The following is a 13,277-nucleotide window of genomic DNA, read 5'->3' on the forward strand; positions in this document are numbered from 1 at the left end:
AATGATTGCATGGGGTCTTTCTGATTATTAAACTATATAAAAATACAGATACATTTAAAACACTATCTATTTAACCTTTGCATTATTTCCCTGCAAAATGCCACCAAGAGGTTCTGTGTAGTTTCTTACTCCCTTGAGGCAAAGGTCAAATACCCCATTGGGAAGATTACTGAGAGGGAGTTCGCTTCAGTGCAGCTCTGAGGATTTAGATATTGATCACTAAAGCTTTCATGTAGTTAAAACAAACAATCAAGCAGTACCCTTTGCCTCCTTCAAAGCACTCTAAAATTTTTTGCTATTGAAAAATGAAAATTGAAGGGTTTCAGGTTAAAAAGAAGGTGATCACGTAGTAATCAGAGCTTTAGAACAATTCAGACCGACCTTGGTACAGCAGGCTGCAGTTTGTAATCCCCAGTTTGAAGGCTTCACAGCATCTCATTAGTCTGGAGTCTCGGTACAGATAATTCTGTATTGAGTGAGTAATTAAATGTGACATAGAAGCAGGCAGATGGATTAGTGACACACCCAGGGGTCCCTCTAAGGGGGCCTTTCCTCTCTCTGTCCATGAGGGAAGGTGGCGAGAGGCTTAGCAGAGATCCTACAAGGCAAAATGCCATGCAAAGGCAAGGCAAGATTTTGTACATTATCTGTGGGCCAGGGCAATGTGCCAGTAAGTGTGGGGACGAGGACCTTATGGAAGGACCCTGATGGAAGCCCGGCTCTGTGCATGAAGTAATAGGGTCGCCTCTGTGGTGCAGCTGATCCCTTCTGTGCTGATGCTGGCAATCTGTCCTCCGCTTTCCGGAGTAAGCTGCTCATTCTGTCCTCTGTGGGATGAGAGCCTGTCTGTGTTTACTTTCAGTGCGAGTGGGGAAGCTGCCTGTTATGCCAGAGCTCTCTGAAACCTGAGTGTGTGTGACAAAGCCAGGCTTTGTCTAAAATGAAGGAAGCCAAAAAGAGTGTTTTCTCAGTTTTACACTGTCAGTAAGGCACTTATTTTCATATAGTCACAGGCTTGGACAGGGGGACTCACACGATTTACCTTTTCGTTTCTAGAAAGGTTCTCACTCCACTTACTGCGCACCTGAAAATCTACCCTATATTTCAAAGTCCACCAGGGAAGGAGCATATCAAATCTTTTTGGAAACAAATCCAATTTCTTGTCAGCCCTCAATCAACGTAGATTGAGCACTGGCTCTGCGCAAGGAATTAGGAGCCAAGAGAGTAAAGAAAAGGAGCTGCAGCTTTTGTTTTTAAGGAGCTCATGAGGGAGATGAAAAGACAAGCTGTGTGAGACAAGGGCTAACTGAAAAGCACAGACATTAAGGCCTGTAGGAGTCGAGAAGAGGAAGCTGACTGGAGAGGAAAGATGTCCTATAGTAGGTGAAATTTAGTTGATCTTCTGGGGTTGGGTAGAGGGGGAGGGCCTGGCATGGGGAATTCCCACCTCATGCTCTCCCTTCCCCTGCACTTCGTCTTTGAGTTCACTGACTACAGCATTTCAGCACAATGCAAGGCACCAGTTACAAAGATGAGTCAGGCTTGGCCCCGACCTCTAGGAACTCACAAGGGACTTACACCAATTGTCAGAAAGTTGTTCTTCCATGGAGATGTGCCTCATTCAATAAGGATCTATTGAACATCTGTTTTGTGCCTGGTCCTGTCTTGATGCTAAGAGGACAATGGGCCACAAGGCAGATATAGCCTTGCCTTTATACAGGTCATGGTCTAGAGGGGCAGGAGACAATAAACACATAATTACAAGTGTGATAAGAGTTATGAAAAAGGAACAACAGTGTGCTAAGGGGCAGATCGCAAGGCGTTCAACCTGGTCTGGGTGAGAGAAGCTTCTTTTTAGACATGATGCTTAAGCTGACCCTGAAATGCAGAATGGAGTTATCCAGGTGAGGGGGAGAGGGGAGTGAGGGGAGAAGAATAGGCCCATCAGAAGGAAGATGGAGTGCATAAGTCCAAAGAGAATATGGTACTTTTGAGAAGCTAAAGAATGTCCAAGAGGGCTGCTTCAGGAATGGGGCTTGAAGCCCAAGAGCTAGGGTGGGCCCTTCTGGGCTGGAAAGTGACCACTTTCCACATAAAGTGGAAACATCATTAAGTCTCTGCCAGGCTCAATGGTCAAAACAAATCCAAGCTAAAGCAGATATTGTTTCTTCTTTCAGCTTTATGCAGGAAACCAGGCTCCTTTCTTGCACAGTTGCTGAGGGATAGTGAAGATCACTGCAGCCTGACTAAGAGGGTCCCTGCCCTGGTCCCTGTACCCGCCATCTCACCTCTACTCAATCAGCCCTTAGTGTAGGACCTATGGACACCTATCTACAAGCTCTGTCCCACCACTCCCTGTGAGTCCTTGAGGACAGGAGTCTGTCTTCTGTGTCTCTGTTTCTGCAGCATCAACATAGTGCCTGGCACCCAGGGTGCTCAATGAGTATATAACTCTACTGTGCCAGGGGAGGTGCCTGGTATTCAGTTTTTTCTTGTGATGGACCAAGTCCTGGATACCTGAGCAGGCTCCAAGAGGTAGTCTTTTAAAATGCCACTGGGCTGCTTCACAATTGGGCTTCTGCCTCAGTTTCTCTGCTTAATATTCCAGTGACCTGATGAGTCTGGAGCTGTGCCTGGAAACTCTAGCCACCAGTGTTTATAGAGTACCTGCTGAGCATAGAGACAGTGTCAGATGCTGTTGAGGATGGTGCACAAAGCATTTGTTATTAAAAAATAAACACGCTAGAAGAGATGACCCCTGATCACATGCATCTAAGCATTTGCAATCATTTAGTGTGCTGGGTTTTCATTAGTACTTTGAAAATGTGAAAATCGTTTTGTTTCATTACTTCAAAGGATAAGGTGATTCTGACTATAAATATGACACTTAAGTAATCTCATGCTTAAAAAAAATTGGTCTTTATAGGTGCCAACACTTCCTCCGTTTTCCAGTCGACAGCTGTTTTACATTCATTACGTCTTTGTGTTATGAAATCCACATGAGGCAAAAAGTGGCACTGGTTTTGGAGATGGAATAGAGTCCAAAGCTCTTAAGTTGACATTCCAAGCCTTTCACCATCTTACCCACCCTCCTTCCACAGTTTCCTTTCATATTACCTTTCATGAGGATGCCTTTTTTCCATTTCTGCTTGCTTTCCCTCTTCCTTCTTCCATATCTGACTTCTTCCTCTGTTCCTGAATCCTCATTTTCCATGTTCTTTCTTGTCTTTCACCCAGTGCCCTGCTCAGACTCGTGTTCTTATACATCAGCTGTGTATAGCTAACAAGGTTTGATGGCTAGCTTAGAAAGCTAACCAGAAATGTCCTCCTGCTTATACAATTAAAACAATTCATTTTCAAGTTTGGGAAATGTGGAAAGTATAAAGGACACAAGGGTCACTGCTGACTGTGGAGGAGTGGTCAGGAGCACAGGCTTTGAGCCTCCGCTTTGTTGCTTTGTAACCTTGGGCGAGTCGTTACCCTCTCTGAGCCTCAGTGTTCTCATCTGTGAAATGGGAAAGATAAATCAATCTCATGGGTTTACCATAAATATCATGAGTATTACCTATTAAATGCTTAGTACTGTTTCTGGCAAGTAATAAGCACTCAATACTTGATACTATTAATACTTAATACTATTGTTATTATAATAACCATTACACATTCCAGACTACTATTTATAATTTCTATTAAAAATACTTTGCAAACACCAACCAACAATCTTACAAACAAAATTTGGACCCATTTTGTTATCCAGCTGTGGACTGCTTTTCCTTCCCAGAGAGGAAAAGTGATTTGCCCTACATTACAGAAGAGTTCACAGGTGCCACCAGGAAATGGAACAAACATACGTGACTGCCTTGTCTGTTCCATAAGACTGTGTCATGCAGGTGAACACAGTCATTTTGGTGTGAAACCAGCAGAAGGCGGGTATTGGAGGCTCAGTCACTTGATTCAGTACCAGATGCTGTTTATAGCACGCAAGTACTTCCTTGGATCCTCTGGATATATGTGAGACACACTGTGTGCTAGGAGTACATGCCACGTTATGTCTCAATGGTAGGTGTGGCCTTTGATTTAGGCAATGCAGCAAAACACCCTGGGTTGAGCATGGGCTCCTTCTTATCCTGCCCAACCTGCCTCCCCTTGCCGCGAAGCCTGTCAAGATAACTGGCTCACATCCCATTAGGAAGAATTACCATGATCACTAATGGGTAGTTAGGGACAGCGTTCCAGTTTAAAGGCTTTCATGGGCCGTGAAAGCTAGTGAGTAAATAACCGTTTATCAACCAGTCACTTAGAGGACACCACACAGAACGATGTTTAGGACTTCCAAACATATAGAAGCCATATATCATAATGGAGCATAAAAGTTATGTGTGAATAGGCTGTAAAACTGAACCACTGTTTACCTTAGTGCAGGTTTTATTTACATGCCCTGCAGTAGATACTTAGATGTGCTTCATATGGAGGCTGCCGATCCCAGCTGCAAGCAGAGCTCAGCTAAGTGGCAATGTATCGGTTAGATGCCAACTGCAGCGTGCTGTCAGGGGCCCAGGGAAGGCCTCTCTCGCTCCTTGCAGAACTCAATTTGCCTGCCTGATGCTTAAAATTTCTTGAATGAGAAACTAAAGCTTTATTTCTATGATTCCAGAAAATTCAATTTGACAGTTTCAACATTGGATTCAACATGGACTACTGGTTAATGCATAAATAGCCAACATTTATAGTGCTACATTCTTTACAGAGCACTTCCATATGTGTAATCTCCTTTATCCACAAATGCTGCAATAAATTTAATCATTGCTCCCAATTATGAGGAGGGATCTGTGACTTGAAGGAGTTAAATGCCTTGCCTGTGGGTGCATTCAGGGCATGGCAGGGCTGGGACTAGAGTCTGGTGCTTCTGATGAGGCCTCCTCGTCAGTGATCTTTTCACTAGGGTCGGGGCTTGCATTAACTGCCAAACAGAAGCCAGTTTTGAAATGCGGGAGATAAGAACTGGAGAGGGGTGTCAGCATTCCCCAGTTGGGGCAGGCCCTGAGGGCCCCTTCTCTGCTGTGCTCCCTGCTGAGTCCTGGTTGATCCTGCCCGCTGTTCTGATGAGCCTGCACATGTTCCCTCTAAGCTTGCTGAGTTGGCCCCATTCGACACTCACATTCCCTGTTGGGATTGGAGCCCCATTCCGATCCCCAGCCTCCTTGGCTGAAGTCCTGGAAACCTTCTACTTCCTTGCCAGCCCTGTCCTCCAGGAAGCTGAGCTCTGTCCCCCATGCTCCCTTCCCAGCTGGGGTTTTGTTCCTGTGGACAGACCTGCCAGAATGGAATGCTGATTGCTGTTTTTTCCCTTAGTCTCCTGCTATTTCAGGGAACTGCCATTTGCTCATTTTTATTTCTATCATTAAACACATTTTTACTGAGCATCTACTATGTATAAGACACAATCCAGGATGGTCCCCTGTTTGGCTCTCAAGATCACCCTCATGGAACGGATTTGCCACACACCTATAGAAGTCCTGCTAGGTATTACTGTGGTCTATCTCACAGGAGGCCTTAAAGTTGGGCTTTGGTTCTCTACAGATCCCCCAACTGGTCAATCCCCAGTAAATAGTATCTTAGGGGAGACATCAGAGGTGAGGGTGCGTCACGGTTGGGACTAAAACATGGGAAATGGGTTCTAGGAGACCTTTAAGACAACATGGGGATTTCAGAATATTACCAAAGCCTGGCTGGCCCTGCCTGGCTCTAGGGGAGTGTCAGTGAGCTAGTGACTCTGCTGAGTGACAGTCAATGAGCCAAAGAAGAGGTGGGATCATTTATAGAAAAGGGTAACAAGGAATGACCTTCAGTGTCATTATTTAATGACATTACCTTCACAAGCTGCAATCCTTTAGCTTCACAGATATCAGTGGTGATACTTGAATGAATTTTATCTGAATTTTTACTCTATTTATTTCTCCACTAGCTTCATTTCGAAAATCACCTCTTCTGAATGACAACTCAATCAATTCAATAACATGCAATTTTACATAGTAGGGACCTATTCCCGTGTCCTGCTTCATACTTGTAATTGTCGGCTGCTTTTCTGAATAGACTATGTATGTTTCAAAGCCATGTTATTTTCATCTCCAGATTCTGAGGGGGAATGACACTGAGATGGACACAACTCTGACGTGAGGCTGAAGACTGTCTCCTCTTCTTCCTCTGCTTTCACATGTATCTCTTTTTTTTTTTTTTGTCACAGCCAGAGCTGCCAGCCTGCCTTCCATGTATCATCAGTTCAGTTGTGTGAAGAAATCATTGGCTTGATCAGCTTCATTTTAGAAGCTTTCTGATATCCTGGGATTTTATTTTAATGTTGTTTCCTGAGCTTTTGGAATCCTGACAAGGTAAATGAAGGTGAAATGAACATGTATATCTCGGCTTTGTTTTCCAGGGCTAGGTAAAATGATAGACAGGATTGTATTACTAGAGGAATTAAGGAGGAGATGGGCTGCACACGTTGGTTGATCCATGGAGTCTGTGGGTAATGAGCTGGAAAAAAGAAAACTAAAAACTGCTGATTGAAAATTTGAATCATTAAAAGCTTTGAAATCAACATCTTCTTTTGGAATTTCAATCTTCTATGATTTGCTTAGAGTCAGTGGTCTGAGCCACAGGCCAGATCGTCAGTCAAAATGAGCAGGCTTTGCTCATGGCCTCCGTTGTTTCAGAGATGATATTAAACACTTTCAAAAACTGCAGTAACTCTTCCAGGGCAGCAGAGTGGTCATCAGGGTACAGTACTCCCTGGACTTTCATTCATTTAGAATTTGCATTTCTCATTATTTGCAAATGACCCTCCATGTTTAAAATGTATTATAATTTGTATTTTTGCTGAAGCATGAATTAGAATCTCACTTGCTGGCTGGGATGCTGGAGCGTGGTGGTGGGTCGCACAGCTAGTAAATGCGTCAGGCAACTTGCCCCCAGGCACCCGAAGAAAAAGTGTTGTTTTCACTCATTGTATGTGCATATTGTGGGGGAAATTATGTGCCATAGTGGTTATCTGTGAATTGGAGGGATTCATAAAGGTCTTGGAAAGAATTACTCTTGAGTGTCAGGCTGTACTGTAGGTATATCTTATTATAATGAAACTCAGTACAGCATTGCTTTGCTTGTGTGAGCATGACTTATCTGGCCATTAAGTGATGACTTATTTTGTAATCGGTATGTAAAGGAACAGGGCTGCTGAGCGGACAATATAGATGTTTCCACATTTATCCACATGAAAATTCATGCTCTTAGCTGAAAGGTGATCTCCTCAAACCTCCATCTGGAGCCACCCTCTCCCTTTTTTCTTTAGTGTGGATCTCAGGTGCAAATTGAAGTCACCATCCTAAGGAGCTCTTGGCATCTACCTGCTCATGGTCTTGCCCAAGTGTTAGTTCATTTTTGTAGTTGCCCTTTTCATACCCTATCCCAATGCCTATTCTCCCCCTTGATATGTCATAAACGTAAATACTAATGTGTTGAGAATATGCCATTAAAATGTTTGATGTTTAAATTTATATAAATGGTATTTCGGTGTTTATATATATATATAAATGGTATTTCAGTATATATATATATGTATTGGTCAAAATACATATATATATATTTGCTTTTTACTGTTTCCACTTGGCATAATTATCCAGGATTTATCCATGTGGTGAATGTGCATCTGGCTAATTCTTCTGTTGTATCATGTCCAGAGTGTGTCCAGCATGTGATGCTTACAACCCCAGTTACAGGCACCATTGTTGGCTCGAGGCTTTGCAGCTGTGAGCAGTGCTGTGAGGATCATTCTTTCCCATGTCCTTATACCCTGATGGGTGAAAGTGTCTGGGGTGTTAGCTCTAGGGTAGGATTACAGGTTGGAGGGCAATCCATGCTTCATCTCACGTAGTACCGTGAATGTACTCTCCAGAGTGCCTGTTCCACTTTCCTCTCCTATCAGGAGTGAACTAGGTTTTCTATTTCATCATAACTCTTTTTTCCTCAAACTGAGAATATACTTCTTGATTTTGTTTAGCACATTTCTTGTTATTTGTGAGGGAAAACATCTCTTCATATACTTATTAGTCTTCTGGATTTCTCTTGCTGGAATTGTCTATTCATTGCCTTGTCCATTTTACTCTTGTCTTTCTCATTAATTTATTGGAATTCCATGTATATTTCAGACATTAATTTTGTCAATTTTAGTTGATGCCAGTTTCTTCTTGTATCTTTTGTTGAAGAGAAATTCTTTTATTTATGGCAAATGTTTTATTTTGGAATAATTTTAGATTTACAGAAAAGTTGTAAAGATACTACAACATTCTCTCTTCACCAAGATTCCTTTAATGTCTTACCTAACTTGGCAAATTTGTAAAAACTAACAAATTAACATTGGTTTAATACTATTAACTAAACTACAGATTGTTCGGATTTTACCAGTTTTCACGTTGGTATCCTTTTAGATCCAATCCAGGGTACGTTGCTTTTGGTTGCTGTATCTCTTTAGTCTTTTGATCTGTGAAAGTTACTCTCCTTTTCCTTATTTTTTGTGACTGTCTTAGTTTGAGGAGTACTGGTCAAGCATTTTGTAGAATGTCCCTCAATTTGGGTTTGTCTGATATTTTCCTTTTTTAAAAAAGTCAATTTTTATTTTGGATTCTAGGGGCACATGTATAGGTTTGTTACATGAGTGTATTGCATGATGCTGAGGCTTGGGATATGAATGATCCCACCACTCATATAGTGAGTGTTGTACCCAATAGGTGGCTTTTTTACCTTTGTCCCTTCCCTCCCTCCCCCTTCAAGTAGTCCCCAATGTCTATTGTTGCCATCTTTATGTCCATGGGTACCCAATGTTTAGCTCCCACTTATAAGTGAAAATGTGGTATTTGTTTTTCTGTTTCTGCATTAATTTGCTTAGGATAATGGCCTTCAGCTCCAGCCATGTTGCTGCAAATGATGTGATTTTATTCTTTTTTATGGCTGTGTAGTTTTCCATGGTGCATATGTACCACATTTTCTTTATCCAGTCCATCACTGATGGGCACCTAGGTTGACTCTATTTCTTTGCTACTGTGAATAGTGCCATGATGAACGTGTGAGTACAAGGGTCTTTTTGGTAGAGTGATTTATTTTCTTTTAAATATATACCTAGCAATGGAATTGCTGGGTCAAATGGTAGTTCCATTAAGTTATTTGAGAAATCTCCAAACTGCTTTCCACAATGGCTGAACTAATTTACATTCCCAATAGTGTACAAGAATTCCCTTTTCTCCACAGCCTTGCCAGCACCTGTTTTTTGACTTTTTAGTAACAGCCATTCTAACTGGTGTGAGATGATGTCTCATTGTGGTTTTGATTTGCATTTCTCTGATGATTAGTGATGTTGAGCATTTTTAAATGTTCATTGGCCACTTTTATATCTTCTTTTGAGAAGTGTCGGTTAATATCTTTTGCCCACTTATTTTTTTGAGACAGAGGCTCACTCTGTCATCCAGGCTGTAGTGCAGTGGTGCGATCTTGGCTTACTGCAACCTCCGCCTCCCAGATTCCATCAATTCTCCTGTCTCAGCCTCCCAAGTAGCTGGAATTATGGGCACCTGCCACCATGCCTGGCTAATTTTTGTATTTTTGGTATAGACGGGGTTTCACCATCTTTACCAGGTGAAACCTGGTTGGCCATGTTGGACAGGCTGGTCACAAATTTGTCCGCTTTTTAATGGGGTTATTTTGTTTTTGCTTGTTGAATTGTTTAAATTCCTTATAGATTCTGGATATTCAGACCCTTGTCTGATGCATAGTTTGAGAATATTTTCTTTCATCCTGTAGATTGCCTATTCTCTCTGTTGATAGTTTCTTTTGCTGGCAGAAGCTGTTTAGTTTAATTAGGTCCCACTTGTGAATTTTTGTTTTAGTTGCCATTGCTTTTGAGAACTCAGCCATAAATTCTTTCTCGAGGCTGATGTCCAGAATGGTATTTCCTAAATTTTCTTCTAGGATTCTTATGGTTTGTGGTCTTATATTTACATGTTTAATCCATGTTGAGCGAATTTTTATATATAGTGAAAGGTTGGGGTCCAGTTTCATTCTGCATATGACTAGCCAGCTAACTGAGCACCATTTATTGAACAAGGAGTCTTTCCCCATTGCTTATTTTTGTTGACTTTAAATTAGATCGCTGTGAGTGTATAGCTTTATTCCTGGGTTCTCTATTTTGTTCCATTGGTATATGTATCTGTTTCTATACTAGTACCATGCTCTTTAGGTTACTGTAGCCTTATAGTATAGTTTGCACTTGGGTAATGTACTGTCTCTCTCGCTTTTTTTTTTTCCCTTAGGATTGCTTTGGCTATTCAGGCTCTGCATTGAACCAACTCACATTGGTTCAATATGCATTTTAGAATAGTTTTTTTCTAGTTCTTTGAAAAATGACAGTAGTTTACAACATTAGTAGGAATAGCATTGAATCTTTAGGTGCACAATTCCTAAACTCCTATTGCAGAAGAGTAGGTGCTTCAGATGTCAGAAGATCTACCTGGGCATTAGCAGAGAAGACCCTGCTGAACCATAATCTCTGCACAGGAAAAGAGGCATTGTTCAGGCTGCCAATCTGTGTGAGCAGGTGCTTTACATGCCTGGAGATCTGCCTGGGCATGGAGCAGAGAGGGCCCCACTGCATCACAGTCTGTACCTGGGAAGGTATGGTGGCTCAATCAGGTGAGACAGTGCTCCAAGTGCCTGGAGATCTGCCTGGGCGTGAAGTGGAGAGGGCTCCCCTGCAATAAGATCTCTGTACAGGAAGAATGGGACAACTCAGGCTGCTGATCCAGGTGGGGAGTTCTGCCTGGAGATGGAGTGGAGAGAGCTCCGCTTCTCTGTGATCTTAGGGGAGCAGGCTGGGGCACCCAGCAATGACACGTGCAGACTGATTCCAGGTTGCCAAGCTGGCTCTGGGCTGCAAGTGTCATTGTTCAGGAGAAACTGCAGCTGTAGCAGCTCTCCTCCTGTCCCAGGCCTGTGATGGGGGAAAGCACAGTTCCAGCACCTACTGCTGAGGTACTTTCCATAGTTCTGGCTGTGGAGGCCCCTACCCTGCTCCAGAGCAAGTGCTCCAATATCTGGCCTGCGATGAAAATGCCTGCATGGTTGAGAATACATGGATGAGAATACATGGCTGGGTTGCCAAAGAATGACTGACTTTGTGCCTGGATTAAAAATGGCGTCCTGCTCTCAATCCCAGTCTGGGAAAATACCTGCAGCTTTTTCCAGTGTCTTTCTCTCTTGGGGCCTCCAAGCCTTTCCTCAAGTTAGTTCCATGTGTTGGGAGAAGCAAAGTGCTCTCCCTGGCCTGGATTGCTAGGTGAGTTGCAGGGAAGGCTGCCTTTCCCTCTCATGTGCTGGGGCTTCACTCACTTTGTTTTTTTTTTTTTTTTTGAGCAGGAGTTTCGCTCTTGTTACCCAGGCTGGAGTGCAATGGCGTGTCTCGGCTCACCGCAACCTCTGCCACCTGGGTTCAGGCAATTCTCCTGCCTCAGCCTCCTGAGTAGCTGGGATTACAGGCACGTGCCACCATGCCTAGATAATTTTTTGTATTTGTAGTATAGACGGGGTTTCACCATGTTGATCAGGATGGTCTTGATCTCTTGACCTTGTGATCCACCCTCCTCGGCCTCCCAAAGTGCTGGGATTACAGGCGTGAGCCACCGCGCCCGGCCGGCTTCACTCACTTTTATCAGCCAGTCACCTTCGCTGTTTGCCTGTGTTCTCCTCACCAGGATCTGGGGTGTCCTTCATGATTATAGTGGATTCCCATTTTCCTTCTTGAATTAAAGCTCAAAGAGTTGATCTTTTTCTTTCTTTTTTTTTTTTTTTTTGAGACAGGCCTCATTCTGTCACCCAGGCTGCAGTACAGTGGCACGATCTTGGCTCACTAGAACCTCTGTCTCCTGGGTTCAAGCATTCTCTTGCCTCAGCCTTCTGCGTAGCTGAGATTACAGGTGCCCACAGCCATGCCTGGCTAATTTATATATTTTTAGTAGAGATAAGGTTTCATCATATTGGCCAGCCTGGTCTCAAACTCCTGATCTCAAGTGATCCACTAACCTCAGCCTCCCAAAGTGTTGGGATTACAGGCAGAGCCACCACCACACCAGGACACAGAATTGATCTTTATGCACTAGGTTGCTATTTCCAAGGGGCTGAGGAATGTTTAACCCACCATCTTGGGAAAAAAAGATAAGTGTCTGATGTTTTCTTATGATTAAACTGGGCTTATGCATTTTTTGGAAGACGATCACAAAAGTAAAGTGCTCTTTTTATCACACCATGTCAAAGGGTACATAATATTAACACAACTTATCTCTGGTGATACTAACTTTGAGCACTTGGTTAAGGTGGTGTCTCCTAGGTTTCTCCACTGAAAAGCTAATTTTTTTCTTTTCCATATTCTGTTCTTTAGATGTGAGTCCCTGTGTTCAGCCCACAGTCAGAGAGGAATTAAGCTTCATTTTTTTGACAGAGGAGTATTTACATATGTTATTTGGAATTTTATTAGGAAGAATAAACTCTTAATTACAATGTAATTTAAGTCGCTAATTTTTCACCTTGTTTTAAATTTCGATACAGAGTCACTTGGACATCAGGGATCATGTTTTGGATTTGGTTGTCGTCGACTTTTTTTTTTTTATTAGTCCAGTCCAATTGTCCTAATGTTTCACATTATGGATTTTTCTGAATTTTTTTTTTTTTTGTCGTTAGAGTCAATGTAATACAATGTTGTTCCCATTGTATTACATATATTATGTATTACATAAAGTCAGCTTGTTCCATCACTGGTAACTTGGTTTAGGTGGTGTGTACTAGATCTCTTTGTTGTAAATGTGTATTTTTTTCCACTGTGGAATCAATAAGTAGTCTGTGGATGATATGTGAAGACTATGTGAATATTGTATGTTCAATAATCTTTTGCCCAATGGCTTTATCATACATTAACGATACTTGCCTGAATCAAGAATTATATTGTTAGTTACAGATGGTGATTTTCTTCTGCTACTGTGTCCTCCACATTTATTAATTGTTCTTTAAATGAGTACTCTTTCTCTCTTTTTGTATATGATTGTAGATTCAAGGATTTCTTTTGGGTATGCTTGATTTAATAGACTGCGAAAGACGCATCTAAACATTTTAACTATAATCATTGTTTTTTCTCCCCTTATTTTTGTTAGTTATTGCCTTGTATTTCATAACTTTATTATTAGATG

The 13,277-nt window shown here is 42.2% G+C and overlaps 1 long non-coding RNA gene across 1 annotated transcript in view; it reads right to left on the reverse strand.

The window, feature by feature from the left end:
- Positions 1-2,176: 2,176 nt before the first annotated feature.
- The window catches only part of LOC118149225 (uncharacterized), a 32,918-nt gene continuing 21,817 nt past the window's right edge, over positions 2,177-13,277 (reverse strand). The window contains exon 3 of the long non-coding RNA XR_004736584.3: positions 2,177-3,505. This is a non-coding gene — a long non-coding RNA (uncharacterized LOC118149225). The remainder of the gene's footprint in view (positions 3,506-13,277) is intronic.

The sequence above is a fragment of the Callithrix jacchus genome, chromosome 18 (genome assembly GCF_049354715.1).
Source record: "Callithrix jacchus isolate 240 chromosome 18, calJac240_pri, whole genome shotgun sequence".
NCBI lineage: Eukaryota > Metazoa > Chordata > Mammalia > Primates > Cebidae > Callithrix > Callithrix jacchus.